General features: G+C 46.8%; 1 protein-coding gene across 1 annotated transcript in view; it reads right to left on the reverse strand.

Annotated features, from left to right (window-relative positions):
• Positions 1 to 11840, reverse strand: part of atp8b5b (ATPase phospholipid transporting 8B5b) — a 502620-nt gene extending 490780 nt beyond the window's left edge. The window contains exon 1 of the mRNA XM_072497094.1: positions 11561 to 11840. The gene's annotated coding sequence lies outside the window, so the exon portion shown is untranslated. The remainder of the gene's footprint in view (positions 1 to 11560) is intronic.
• Positions 11841 to 14275: the final 2435 nt, after the last annotated feature.

Raw genomic sequence — 14275 nt, forward strand, 5'->3', positions numbered from 1 at the left:
TTTCCTTGATCCTGAAGCGAGACAAGGACCCACTGCAATGTGGATCGTACAGGCCGATTTCGCTCCTAAATGTGGACGCTAAGCTATTGGCAAAAGTGCTGGCCACGTGGATTGAGGACTGTGTCCCGGGGGTAATACATGAGGACCAGACGGGATTTGTAAAGGGCAGGCAATTAAATACGAATGTGCGGCGGCTCTTAATCGTGATAATGATGCCATCGGAGGAGGGAGAGGCGGAGATAGTGGTAGCCATGGACGCGGAAAAGGCCTTTGACCGAGTTGAGTGGGAGTACCTCTGGGAGGTGTTGTTTAGGTTTGGGTTCGGGGAAGGGTTTATTAGCTGGGTTAAGCTCCTCTACAGCGCCCCGGTGGCGAGTGTGGTGACGAACCGGCTGAGGTCGGAGTACTTTCGGCTGTACCGAGGAACGAGGCAGGGGTGCCCCCTGTTCCCCCTGTTGTTTGCATTGGCGATCGAACCCATGGCCATATCACTTAGGGAGTCTAATAAATGGAGGGGGCTAGTCCGCGGGGGAGAAGAGCATCGGGTATCGCTCTACGCGGATGACCTGCTGCTATACGTGGCGGACCCAATGGAGGGGATGGTGGGGGTCATGCAGACTCTGAAGGAGTTTGGGGAGTTCTCGGGCTACAAGCTTAATGTAGGGAAGAGTGAGCTTTTTGTATTACAGGCAGGGGACCAAGAAAGAGAGATAGGGGACCTACCGCTGAGGAGGGCGGAGAGGAGTTTTCGGTATCCGGGGATCCAGATAGCCAGGAGTTGGGGGGCCCCACATAAACTGAATTTGACGAGGTTGGTGGAGCAAATGGAGGAGGATTTTAAAAGATGGGACATGCTCCCGCTCTCGCTGGCGGGTAGGGTGCAGTCGGTCAAAATGGTGGTCCTTCCGAGGTTTTTGTTTGTGTTTCAGTGCCTCCCCATCGTGATCACCAAGGGCTTTTTCAAGAGAGTAGGTAGGAGTATTATGGGGTTTGTGTGGGCAAATAAGACCCCGAGGGTTAGGAGAGGGCTCCTGGAACGCAATAGGGACCGAGGAGGGTTGGCTTTGCCAAACCTAGGGAGCTACTACTGGGCAGCAAACGTGGCGATGATCCGCAAGTGGGTCATGGAGGGAGAGGGGGCAGCATGGAAGAGGATGGAGATGGCGTCCTGTAAAGGAACGAGCCTGGGGGCGTTGGTAACGGCACCGCTGCCGCTCTCGCCAACAAAATACACCACAAGCCCGGTGGTGGCGGCAACACTAAGGATCTGGGGCCAGTGGAGAAGGCACAGGGGTGAAACGGGAGCATCGGTGTGGTCCCCGATCAGGGGGTAACCACCGGTTTGTCCCAGGGAAGATGGACGGGGGGTTCCAAGGCTGGCATCGGGCGGGGATTAGAAGAATGGGGGACCTGTTCATTGACGGGACATTTGCGAGCCTAGGGGCACTGGAGGAGAAGTTTGAGTTACCCCTGGGAAATGCCTTTAGATATATGCAGGTGAGGGCTTTTGTGAGGCGACAGGTGAGGGAATTTCCGCTGCTCCCGGCACAAGAAGTTCAAGATAGGGTGATCTCGGGGGTATGGGTCGGGGAGGGCAAGGTGTCGGAAATACACCAAGAGATAAAAGAAGAGGGGGAAGCGCTAGTCGAAGAGTTGAAAGGTAAATGGGAGGAGGAGCTGGGGGAGGTGATTGAGGAAAGGCTATGGGCTGACGCCCTGGGTAGGGTTAATACCTCCTCCTCGTGTGCCAGGCTCAGTCTGATACAATTTAAGGTGGTTCACAGAGCGCATTTGACGAGATCGAGGCTGAGTAGGTTCTTTGGGGTAGAGGATAGATGTGAAAGATGTTCAGGGAGCCCGGCGAACCATGTCCATATGTTTTGGTCATGCCTGGCATTGGAGGGGTACTGGGGAGGAGTGGCGGGAGTAATATCCCAGGTGGTGAAAGTCCGGGTCAAGCCAAGCTGGGGGCTAGCAATATTTGGAGTAGTGGATGAGCCGGGAGTACAGGAGGCAAAAGAGGCCGGCATTCTGGCCTTTGCGTCCCTAGTAGCCCGGCGAAGGGTCTTGCTATTGTGGAAGGAGGCAAAGCCCCCTAGCCTGGAGGCCTGGATAAACGACATGGCGGGGTTCATAAAATTGGAGAGGATTAAGTTTGCTTTGAGAGGGTCTGCGCAGGGGTTCTACAGGTGGTGGCAACCGTTCCTAGAATATCTCGCGGAGCGTTAGAGGAAGGTCGGTCAGCAGCAGCAGCAGCAACCCTGGGGGGGGGAAGGGCGGAACAAGAGATTGTTTGAGGGGATGGACGAGCGGGAGATGGCATGGAGGGTGGGGAGAAATGGCACGTGTGGCCAAGAGCCAGTGTATAAAGCTCTGTAAATATACCATCTTGCCATGTATATATCTTGCTCAGGGTGATTTTGCGTTATTTTGTTACGGGGGGGGGGGGGGGGGGGGGCGGGAGTTATTGGTTGTAAGCGGAAAAAATTGTGTTGTCAAAAACCTTTAATAAAAATACTTTTTTTTTTAAAAAAGGACAGTCGCACATAAGGATAGTTCCAGGAGAGTCTAATGTAATTTGAAAACTTAGTTTGTATAATATTCTGATCATTACACTACATGTACATTAATAAATCATCGTACTGGCTAAGTCACCAGCAGTTCTGTAGAATCATTGCAAGACAAGATCACAGAGCACATGGTACCAGAAGTGCTGAAGGTTTGAGGGTAACGTCAGAAAAGGTGAAGTTAAATTGGCTGAAGAACCAGATGGAGGGTATGAAGGCACCCCACCAGCTTCAAACATCGGGTAACATAGACAAAAGCTGGCGTGACTTCAAACAGCAGTATAAAAACACTTACTTTCACAGGAGCAGGCCATTGGATTTCGGCGGGAGCGGTGCGCAAGTGATTTCTGGGAGGTAAGTTTCTCCTTTAAAAACACTTACTTTCACAGGAGCAGGCCATTGGATTTCAGCGGGAGCGGTGCGCAAGTGATTTCTGGGAGGTAAGTTTCTCCTTTAAAAACACTTACTTTCTCAGTTGCAGGCCATTGGATTTCGGCGGGAGCGGTGCGCAAGTGATTTCTGGGAGGTAAGTTTCTCCTTTAAAAACACTTACTTTCACAGGAGCAGGCCATTGGATTTCGGCGGGAGTGGTGCGCAAGTGATTTCTGGGAGGTAAATTTTTTCCTTTAAAAACACTAAAACACTTCTTTTCTGTTTTTTTTTCGACCCGCGGACTTCTGGGAAGGCCCCCCCCCCCAACCAATAAATTCTGGTGGAGAGGAAACCCGAGACACTACACGTGTAGTGTCTCCAACCCACCCTCCTCCTCTAACCTAATAATAAGATCCATTGGTGTGAGGTAAGTGTCATATTATAGTATTATTTTTTCTTTTTTTGTAAATTTACTGATTAGCTAGATCTTGGTTGGAAGTTAGAGGGATGGCAGGGAAGGGAGTGCAATGTTCCTCCTGCAGGATGTTTGAGGTGAGGGATGCCGTTAGTGTCCCTGCTGATTTTACCTCCAGGAAGTGCAGCCATCTCCAGCTCCTCCAAGACCGAGTTAGGGAACTGGAGCTGGAGTTGGATGAACTTCGGATCATTCGGGAGGCAGAGGGGGTCATAGATAGCAGCTTCAGGGAATTAGTTACACCAAAGATTGGAGATAGATGGGTAACTGTAAGAGGGACTGGGAAGAAGCAGTCAGTGCAGGGATCCCCTGCGGTCGTTCCCCTGAGTAACAAGTATACCGCTTTGGATACTTGTGGGGGGGCTTACCAGGGGTAAGCCATGGGGTACGGGCCTCTGGCACGGAGTCTGTCCCTGTTGCTCAGAAGGGAAGGGGGGAGAGGAGCAGAGCATTAGTAATTGGGGACTCGATAGTCAGGGGCACAGATAGGAGATTTTGTGGGAGCGAGAGAGACTCACGTTTGGTATGTTGCCTCCCAGGTGCAAGGGTACGTGATGTCTCGGATCGTGTTTTCCGGGTCCTTAATGGGGAGGGGGAGCAGCCCCAAGTTGTGGTCCACATTGGCACTAACGACATAGGTAGGAAAGGGGACAAGGATGTCAGGCAGGCTTTCAGGGAGCTAGGATGGAAGCTCAGAACTAGAACAAACAGAGTTGTTATCTCTGGGTTGTTGCCCGTGCCACGTGATAATGAGATGAGGAATAGGGACAGAGAGCAATTAAACACGTGGCTACAGGGATGGTGCAGGCGGGAGGGATTCAGATTTCTGGATAACTGGGGCTCTTTCTGGGGAAGGTGGGACCTCTTCAGACAGGATGGTCTACATCTGAACCTGAGGGGTACAAATATCCTGGGGGGGAGATTTGTTAGGGGGGTTTAAACTAATGCAGCAGGGGCATGGGAACTTGGATTGTAGTTTTAGGGTACGGGAGAATGAGAGTATAGAGGTCAGGAGCACAGATTTGACTTTGCAGGATGGGGCCAGTGTTCAGGTAGGTGGTTTGAAGTGTGTCTACTTCAATGCCAGGAGTATACGAAATAAGGTAGGGGAACTGGCAGCATGGGTTGGTACCTGGGACTTCGATGTTGTGGCCATTTCGGAGACATGGATAGAGCAGGGACAGAAATGGATGTTGCAGGTTCCGGGGTTTAGGTGTTTTAGTAAGCTCAGAGAAGGAGGCAAAAGAGGGGGAGGTGTGGCACTGCTAGTCAAGAGTAGTATTACGGTGGCGGAGAGGATGCTAGATGGGGACTCTTCTTCCGAGGTAGTATGGGCTGAGGTTAGAAACAGGAAAGGAGAGGTCACCCTGTTGGGAGTTTTCTATAGGCCTCCAAATAGTTCTAGGGATGTAGAGGAAAGGATGGCGAAGATGATTCTGGATAAGAGCGAAAGTAACAGGGTAGTTATTATGGGAGACTTTAACTTTCCAAATATTGACTGGAAAAGATATAGTTCGAGTACATTAGATGGGTCGTTTTTTTGTACAATGTGTGCAGGAGGGTTTCCTGACACAATATGTTGACAGGCCAACAAGAGGCGAGGCCACTTTGGATTTGGTTTTGGGTAATGAACCAGGCCAGGTGTTGGATTTGGAGGTAGGAGAGCACTTTGGGGACAGTGACCACAATTCGGTGACGTTTACGTTAGTGATGGAAAGGGATAAGTATACACCGCAGGGCAAGAGTTATAGCTGGGGGAAGGGCAATTATGATGCCATTAGACATGACTTGGGGGGGATAGGTTGGAGAAGTAGGCTGCAAGTGTTGGGCACACTGGATAAGGGAAGCTTGTTCAAGGAACAGCTACTGCGTGTTCTTGATAAGTACGTACCGGTCAGGCAAGGAGGAAGGCGTTGAGCGAGGGAACCGTGGTTTACCAAAGAAGTGGAATCTCTTGTTAAGAGGAAGAAGGAGGCCTATGTGAAGATGAGGTGTGAAGTTTCAGTTGGGGCGATTGATAGTTACATGGTAGCGAGGAAGGATCTAAAGAGAGAGCTAAGACGAGCAAGGAGGGGACATGAGAAGTATTTGGCAGGTAGGATCAAGGAAAACCCAAAAGCTTTCTATAGGTATGTCAGGAATAAAATAATGACTAGGGTAAGAGTAGGGCCAGTCAAGGACAGGGATGGCAAGTTGTGTGTGGAGTCTGAAGAGATAGGCGAGATACTAAATGAATATTTTTTGTCAGTATTCACTCAGGAAAAAGATAATGTTGTGGAGGAGAATGCTGAGACCCAGGCTATTAGAATAGATGGCATTGAGGTACGTAGGGAAGAGGTGTTGGCAATTCTGGACAGGCTGAAAATAGATAAGTCCCCGGGGCCTGATGGGATTTATCCTAGGATTCTCTGGGAAGCCAGGGAAGAGATTGCTGGGCCTTTGGCGTTGATTTTTATGTCATCATTGGCTACAGGAATAGTGCCAGAGGACTGGAGGATAGCAAATGTGGTCCCTTTGTTCAAAAAGGGGAGTAGAGACAACCCTGGCAACTATAGGCCGGTGAGCCTCACGTCTGTTGTGGGTAAAGTCTTGGAGGGGATTATAAGAGACAAGATTTATAATCATCTAGATAGGAATAATATGATCAGGGATAGTCAGCATGGCTTTGTGAAGGGTAGGTCATGCCTCACAAACCTTATCGAGTTCTTTGAGAAGGTGACAGAACAGGTAAACGAGGGTAGAGCAGTTGATGTGGTGTATATGGATTTCAGTAAAGCGTTTGATAAGGTTCCCCACGGTAGGCTATTGCAGAAAATACGGAGGCTGGGGATTGGGGGTGATTTAGAGAGGTGGATCAGAAATTGGCTAGCTGAAAGAAGACAGAGGGTGGTGGTTGATGGGAAATGTTCAGAATGGAGTTCAGTTACAAATGGCGTACCACAAGGATCTGTTCTGGGGCCGTTGCTGTTTGTCATTTTTATCAACGACCTAGAGGAGGGCGCAGAAGGGTGGGTGAGTAAATTTGCAGACGACACTAAAGTCGGTGGTGTTGTCGACAGTGCGGAAGGATGTAGCTTGTTACAGAGGGACATAGATAAGCTGCAGAGCTGGGCTGAGAGGTGGCAAATGGAGTTTAATGTAGAGAAGTGTGAGGTGATTCACTTTGGAAGGAATAACAGGAATGCGGAATATTTGGCTAATGGTAAAGTTCTTGGAAGTGTGGATGAGCAGAGGAATCTAGGTGTCCATGTACATAGATCCCTGAAAGTTGCCACCCAGGTTGATAGGGTTGTGAAGAAGGCCGATGGAGTGTTGGCCTTTATTGGTAGAGGGATTGAGTTCCGGAGTCATGAGGTCATGTTGCAGCTGTACAAAACTCTGGTACGGCCGCATTTGGAGTATTGCGTACAGTTCTGGTCACCGCATTATAGGAAGGACGTGGAAGCTTTGGAGCGGGTGCAGAGGAGATTTACCAGAATGTTGCCTGGTATGGAGGGAAAATCTTATGAGGAAAGGCTGATGGACTTGAGGTTGTTTTCGTTAGAGAGAAGAAGGTTAAGTGGAGACTTAATAGAGGCATACAAAATGATCAGGGGGTTAGATAGGGTGGACAGTGAGAGCCTTCTCCCGCGGATGGAAATGGCTAGCACGAGGGGACATAACTTTAAACTGAGGGGTAATAGATATAGGACAGAGGTCAGAGGTAGGTTCTTTACGCAAAGAGTGGTGAGGCCGTGGAATGCCCTACCTGCTACAGTAGTGAACTCGCCAACATTGAGGGCATTTAAAAGTTTATTGGATAAGCATATGGATGATAATGGCATAGTGTAGGTTAGATGGCTTTTGTTTTGGTGCAACATCGTGGGCCGAAGGGCCTGTACTGCGCTGTATCGTTCTATGTTCTATAAGCTCTATGTATTGGCCCTTGGCCTGCAGGCACAGCCTGACAAAAAGGCAAATTACATGGCTGCTCACAGTGGCAGGTCCACAAGCTATTGAAATATATAATACTTTTGCTTTTGATAGTGAAGAGAAAAGCAAGAGATACCCTGAAGTCATTGGGTATTTTGATCGGCATTGCTTCCCCAAAAAGAATGAAGCGAGTGAGAGATACATTTTCCGTATGCATACCCAGAAACCAGGCGAATCTTTCGACAGTTTAGTCACTTACTTGAGGCTGAATGACCAATCCTGCAATTTCAGTCATCTGAAATCTTCAATGGTCTGCGACTAAATTGTATTTGGTATATCAAATGACAAGCTCCATGAGAGGTTGCTGAGGGAAGAAGATTTGATCTTGGAACATGCAATAACGATTTGCCATGCGAGTGAGTTAGCTGCACAACAAATCAGCACTCTTAGCTCAAAGCATTTTAGCGGCAACATAGAGGAAGACACCAGTGCCATTAGCGCTGTGACGCATGTCATAAAGAAACGTGGTCTCAATGTGGGCTGCCGTTATAAGCAGCCATCAGGAGTCGCCATTTTGTGCCAGAAATGTGGCAATCAACATGGCCCAGGCACCAGAGAGTGAGGCTTTCCAACCTACAGTTGAGGGCACAGAATTGGGCGAGGCAACACAAACCCTTGAAAGCACACTGTCGCCACAGGTCCCAACTGAGGATCCACACACTTCTATGCACAGAATGCAGACCAGCACTAAAACAGGGGTTTCCAAACCCAAATGTGAAAAGTACTCGCCAGATAATCATTAAAAAAAGAGAAGAGAAGAGTGGGAGAACTAGTACATCCCACTGCTGAAAACAAAACAGAAAATGTCGATGTCATGACTGACAAGACAGAGGGCACGAATCTCCAACTCCCCGCCGGGCAGGACAATCGGCGGGGGGGCCGCGCAAATTGTGCCACGCCGCTCAGATGCCAGGACGGCATTCTACTGCCCATTAAAAATCAGGCGGGTGCGCATGGCGCCAGGCCACATGGAGAATCACCACAAACAGCCGTAGTGGCGATCTTCCGGTGGCGCCACGATTCTCCGGCCCGGATGGGCCGAGTAGCCGTCCAAAAAAATCCGAGACCCGCCGGTGCCGTTCTGGGCCGGCGGGACCTCGGGGTTGAAGGGTCCGGGGGCGGCTTGTGGGGTGGAGGGGGGATCCAATCCCGAGGAGGGCCTCTGGAGTGGCCTGGTCCGCGAACGGGGCCCACCGATTGGTGAGCCGGCCACTCTGTCGGGGGGGGGCCTCCTTTCCTCCGTGCCAGCTCCTGGATCCTTGTGCCATTTGGCGTCGGGGCCGGCACGGGGAAGAAGGCCACTGCGCATGCGCTAGTTGGCGCCTGCCCAACTGCGCATGTGCGGACCCCGCGCCGCCGGGTCGACGCTGGGACCGGCAGCGGGAGCGGCGTGGGCCACTCCAGCGCCATGCTGCCCCCCCCCTCCCCCGGACCAGAGAATCGGGTCTCAGAACCGGCGCCGGAGTAAAGTACTCCCGTTTTGGCGCCGGCACTCAGGCGCCGGACCAGAGAATCGCGGTCAGAGACCATACAGCGAAGCAGTAAACATCGTCGTGGGAAGAAGCGAAAAAATAAAAAGCTGGTGATGCATGTGCGGCCATCAAGGATACATGCCTTCCAAAGGTATTGTGTCAAAACAATATGAAGCAAGAGACCGGCACACAAACCAGTCTTCAAAAATGCTGGCAACTGCCCAAGTGATCACAGGGGCAATCCTGTGAGGGAGACACAATGAGCTATGTGCAAGGGACATACACCGTACAGGCATATCATGTCTATGGATACATTAGTTAAATTTGCTTATATTGTTTATGCATATCTATACCAAATGTATAAAGATAGCGGTCATGTTTATACATAAACTTCAATATCTCCTAAGGGGATGTGGTGATATGCCTGTAGATAATATTATGTGTACTCAGCAGTGTGATCTCCCACCAGCAGGTGGTGTCAGGTGACATCCGGCTACCAGGAGAAGGTTGTGGGGCGTACACGAGGACAGTCGCACATAAGGGTAGTTTCAGGAGAGTCTAATGTAACTCTATGATAACTTGGTCTGTATAATATTCTGATAGTTACCTTACCACGTGTATATCAATAAATCATCATTCTGGCTAAGTCCTCATCTGAGCTCGAGCTGAGGGCCTGATTCGCTAGGGTCAGGGGAGCTTGTCAGAGGTGCTTTTGAAAGAAAGCAGAGATATGTAGTCCATGGAGGCAACTTTATACCAGGTCAATGCATTCAGAGTATGGTTGTTTAAAGGATGAGCTAGTCCAAGACTCTTATATGGGTTTGTGCCACTGACCTGCCGTCGCTGCGGCATGGTCCATGTCCTCTCCAGCCACTTTGATGATTCTGTTCTTGAAGCTAGTGAGGACCTTGCGTTTTGGCATTCACCCCTATTCTGGGACCACTCTCTGCAATTGCGTGCAATATTGTTCTGCATAAAAAAAGATGGCGAGTGTGAGCAGGACTGATCCATGAACGCAAATCCCAGGGGAAAAGAGTCCAGGTGGAGATGTGAACGTGCGTGTGAGAGTTCCTTAAGTTGGCAGGGTATGAGATATCAGTGAATGTCTGATAGGCTTGTGAATGTGAATTAAGAGTGATGGCAGCACAAATGAGAATATTTGTCCTCTTTCTGTACCAGGTGGCTGACCTCTTCTGTTGTGTTGGCTTTAACCACTGCTGCCACTTCCTGCAAAGTCACAGTGGTGAGGCTAATAGATGTCCTCCGACCATCACGGGTATAGAGGACATTGAAGGCGAGCCTCAACTGTGTCCAACAGGCATTCCAATGAGGCATCACTGACTTTTGGAGCAGCCTGCTTCATCCCTTTGGGAGCCATGTCTTCCATGGAGCAGTCCTGGGCTACAGCTTTTTAAAAAACTGTGCACAGGTGCCATTTAAATATAGTGCCTGGAGTGAGGAAGCAGTGAGCACATGATGGAGCTGGCGAATCAGAGGCCATGTGCCCGTGAACCAGGATATTTCCCCTGCGTGCAAGCAGACACTGCGGCGCAAATACCCATTATTGCAGACAGTGGATGAAACACAATTTTTCACCTCTGTTGCCACATTTAGTATACTGAAGGTGAAATCCTGCCCTTGGAAAACAAGTAATCGGCAAAATATTTTTTGAATATAAGGTATAAACCTTTCATGTAACCAAAAGTCAAAACTTAGAAACCGAGGCTGGAAGAAAACTGTACTTTTTAAATTTTAAAGTAACTTGTTTCCCTTGGTTTGCTTGCCAATCTCAGATCTTGTTTCTTAAAGAGGTACCCAAAAATACAGCGAAGTTTAATCCAGAAGCCTATCCTAAATTTCTCAGGATGCCATACATATACGTACATTACTTTAAAAGGAAATATTTTAAGACTATAAAAGGAGCATGTAGCCAGTTGCTTCCACATCTCCTGAGGCAAACATCTGCATATACACTTTAATTCCCATCACTAAGCAAGCACAACTCCATTTTATCAATTCATTTCTCTCCATATTTAATCCTAAACAACAACTTCCACTGACGGCATAGAATCGTAAAATCCAAGGAGCTTCAACATAGAAGTCATAAGGTCCATTATGCTTACACCATTAGACTGATTATCAAATTTGTGAATGCCTTTAATGATTAAGTTTACTCAATTTAGTCAACGTTGTACATGGTAAGGGTAAAATATATTAAAACAGTGAAACACATATCGACAGATTACATATGAAAGTTCAGATCCTAAATTTGCTTTGGTTATAAAGGATTAATTGGGGTCTCAATGCCATCATGAGGTATTTTTTGTATAGTCATCCAAGATTTTTATGGTTATAAGAACATAATAGGCGCAGGAGGACATAATTTGGCCCATCAAGACTGCTCCGTCATTCAATACGATTATGGCTGATCCTCTTATCAACTTCATTTTCCTTCCCGCCCCCATGTCTCTTGATTCCCAGAGAGATCAAAAAACTATTGATCTTAGTCTTAAATATTCTCAACAATGGAGCATTCCATAACTCTATGGGGTAAATAGTTCCAAAGATTCACAGCTCTGAGTTAAGAAATTTCCCACTTCTGTCTGAAACTATCAAGCCCTTATGACAAACTGCACCATTTAACAATTGTTCTGAACTGTGGTTACTTTATGAAAGGGAAAAAAGATAGCAATAATTCTCACCGTAACAGTTCCTGTATGGTTCTTGAATTTCTGCTTTTCCTCCGTGCTTAGACGCATAAGAGATATTGCACTTAGTAACTTCAAACCATAGCACCACAAGCTGTTTCTTCCGTTACCGTCAACAAATGTCAGCGACAATGCAGAACCACCCAGTAATTAAATCCATCAAACATCGGTTTAGTTTTTATGTTCTCAAAACTGAAACAGAAAATTCAAATAAGCCTTGAAAGTTTCAGAAAAGCTTTCGATATTCAGCTAAAAAAGGACCGGGCTGTTACAAAGAGTTGGCTTTAACCCTTGACTGATAGGTACACAAGGAAATTTTAGTGACGAGGTGGGTGGATCAACCTGGTACGGTGTAACACTGAGCAAACAAAGGTAATTGATCGTTGGACCTGTCTGTATATTACATCATGTGTACATAACACCTGAAAAGGCACTGACTCAAATAACTGCCATAATAAGGCACTTCAGTATTCCTTCATGTGGGATAGAACACAACAACACCCTCAAAAATTATAGTCTAAATCTCTAATGAATTACAAATCTCCAAAGAAAACAGAGTAAAAAATCTGCCGTTACCTTTTGGCAATTTTAAAAACATTATGCAAACTGAACCGTTTTACAGAAATCTGTAAAATATCAAAGTAAATCTGAAATTGATACAAGTATATCTAAAACATGGAATGTGTATCATTGGGAAATTCAGAAAAATACTTGTCATAGTTAAATAATTCAGTAAAACCAGGATATGGACAAGCCTAATAACATAAGGACTGCAAGCAAAATTGTTCTATTCAGTTCATAGGACCTGCTACTATTATTCCTTTTTGTTTAGTGAGAACATTTTACCTCCAATGCTAATAAAGAAAGAGCAAATGGGTCCTTTACTCAGTCTGCGTATCGTGCAATTCCAATAATCGAAAAGTGCTGGTCGCACAGATCAGTAATGTGAATTGAGTGATAGCTTTGACAAGTAGACATTTGATGAGGTGCCACATTAAAGGTTATTGTGGAAACTAAAAGCTCACAGTGTAAGGGGTAACATATTGACATTGATTGAAGACTGGCTAGTTAACAGGAAACGGATAATTAGCGTAAATGGGTCTTCTTTTTGATTGGATGTGATGAGTGGTATGTCACAGGGATCAGTGCTGGGGTCTCAACTTCACTATTTTTATTACTTGGATGAAGGGACTGAAGGTATGGTCATTAAATTTGCTGACAACACAAGGATAGATAGGAAAGTAAAGTGTGAAGGAGGGTACAGAGGGACATAGATAGGTTAAGTGAGTAGGCATAAAATCTGAGGGGCTGGTTTAGCACAGGGCTAAATAGCTGGCTTTTAAAGCATACCAAGGCAGGCCAGCAGCGCGGGTTCAATTCCCGTACCAGCCTCCCTGAACAGGCGCCGAAATGTGGTGACTAGGGGCTTTTCACTTCATTTGAAGCCTACTTGTGACAATAAGCGATTTTCATTTCATTAAATGTGAAATTGTCTATTTTCGACAGGAAAAATAAAAAAGCTTATGATCTAAATGGTGAGAGATTGTAGAGCTGAGATCCAAAGGGATCTGGGTGTCCGCTGCATTAATCACAAATGGCTGGTGTACAGGTACAGCAAGTCATTAAGAAAGTTAATAGAATGTTATCATTTATTGAGAGGGCAATTGATTACAAAAGTAGGGAGGTTATGCTTCAGTTGTACAGGGAATTTGGACCATATCTGGAGTATTATGTGCAGTATTGCTCCCCTTATTTAAGGAAACATGTAAATGCATGAGAAGCAGTCTAGAGGTTTATTGGACTAATGCCAGGAATGAGCAGGTTGTCTGATGAGGATGGTTGGAGAGGTTAGGTATCCACTAGAGTTCAGAAGAGTAAGAGGCGACTTGATCGAAACCTTTAAGATCCTGAGGGGCATTGACAGGATGGTGTGGAGAGCCTGTTTCCTCTTGCCAGAGAATTTAGAACTAGGGGGTCATTGTTCAAAAATAGGGAGTAACTCATTTAAGACAGATATGAGAAGTTTTTCTCTCAGGGGACTGAGAGTCTCTGGAACTCTTCTTCAAAAGGCAGTGGAATATTTTTAAGGGATAGTTAGATAGATTCTGATTACTACGGGGGGTGAAAGGTTATTGGGACTAGGCAGGGATGTGAGGTTGAGGTTACAATCGGATCAGCCATGATCTTATTGAATGGCAGAGCAGGCTTGAGCACCTGAATGGCCTTCTCCTGCTCCTAATTTGTATGTTTGCTTGCTCACATAACAATGGTACTTCGCTATTGACAGTATTTTGTAAGCTTGACTAGTTTATTTGAAACATTTGTAAAATGTATGTATTGAAAAATAAGTAACCTTTATTCTGCAACAACTTGCATTTATCCAGCACCTTTAAAAGCTAAAACATGCCAAGGAAAGCAAAATGCGCAAAATCCGTTCCCAATTTAAGATAAAAGGTAAGGTGAGAATGACTGCCCTTAACATTAAAGCAGCATTTGACCAAGTGTGGAATCATAAATCCCTAGAAAAGCTGAAGTCAATGGGAATATGGGAAAACTCCACTGGTTTGTGTCATACCAAAAGAAGATATCTGTGATTGTTGGAGATCAATCATCTCAGACCCTGGGCATTGCTGCAGGAGTTCCTCAGGGTAGTGTCCCAGGTCCAACCATCTCCAGCTGCTTCATCAATAATCTTCCATCATAAAGTCA

Source organism: Scyliorhinus torazame, chromosome 3 (genome assembly GCF_047496885.1).
Source record: "Scyliorhinus torazame isolate Kashiwa2021f chromosome 3, sScyTor2.1, whole genome shotgun sequence".
Lineage (NCBI taxonomy): Eukaryota > Metazoa > Chordata > Chondrichthyes > Carcharhiniformes > Scyliorhinidae > Scyliorhinus > Scyliorhinus torazame.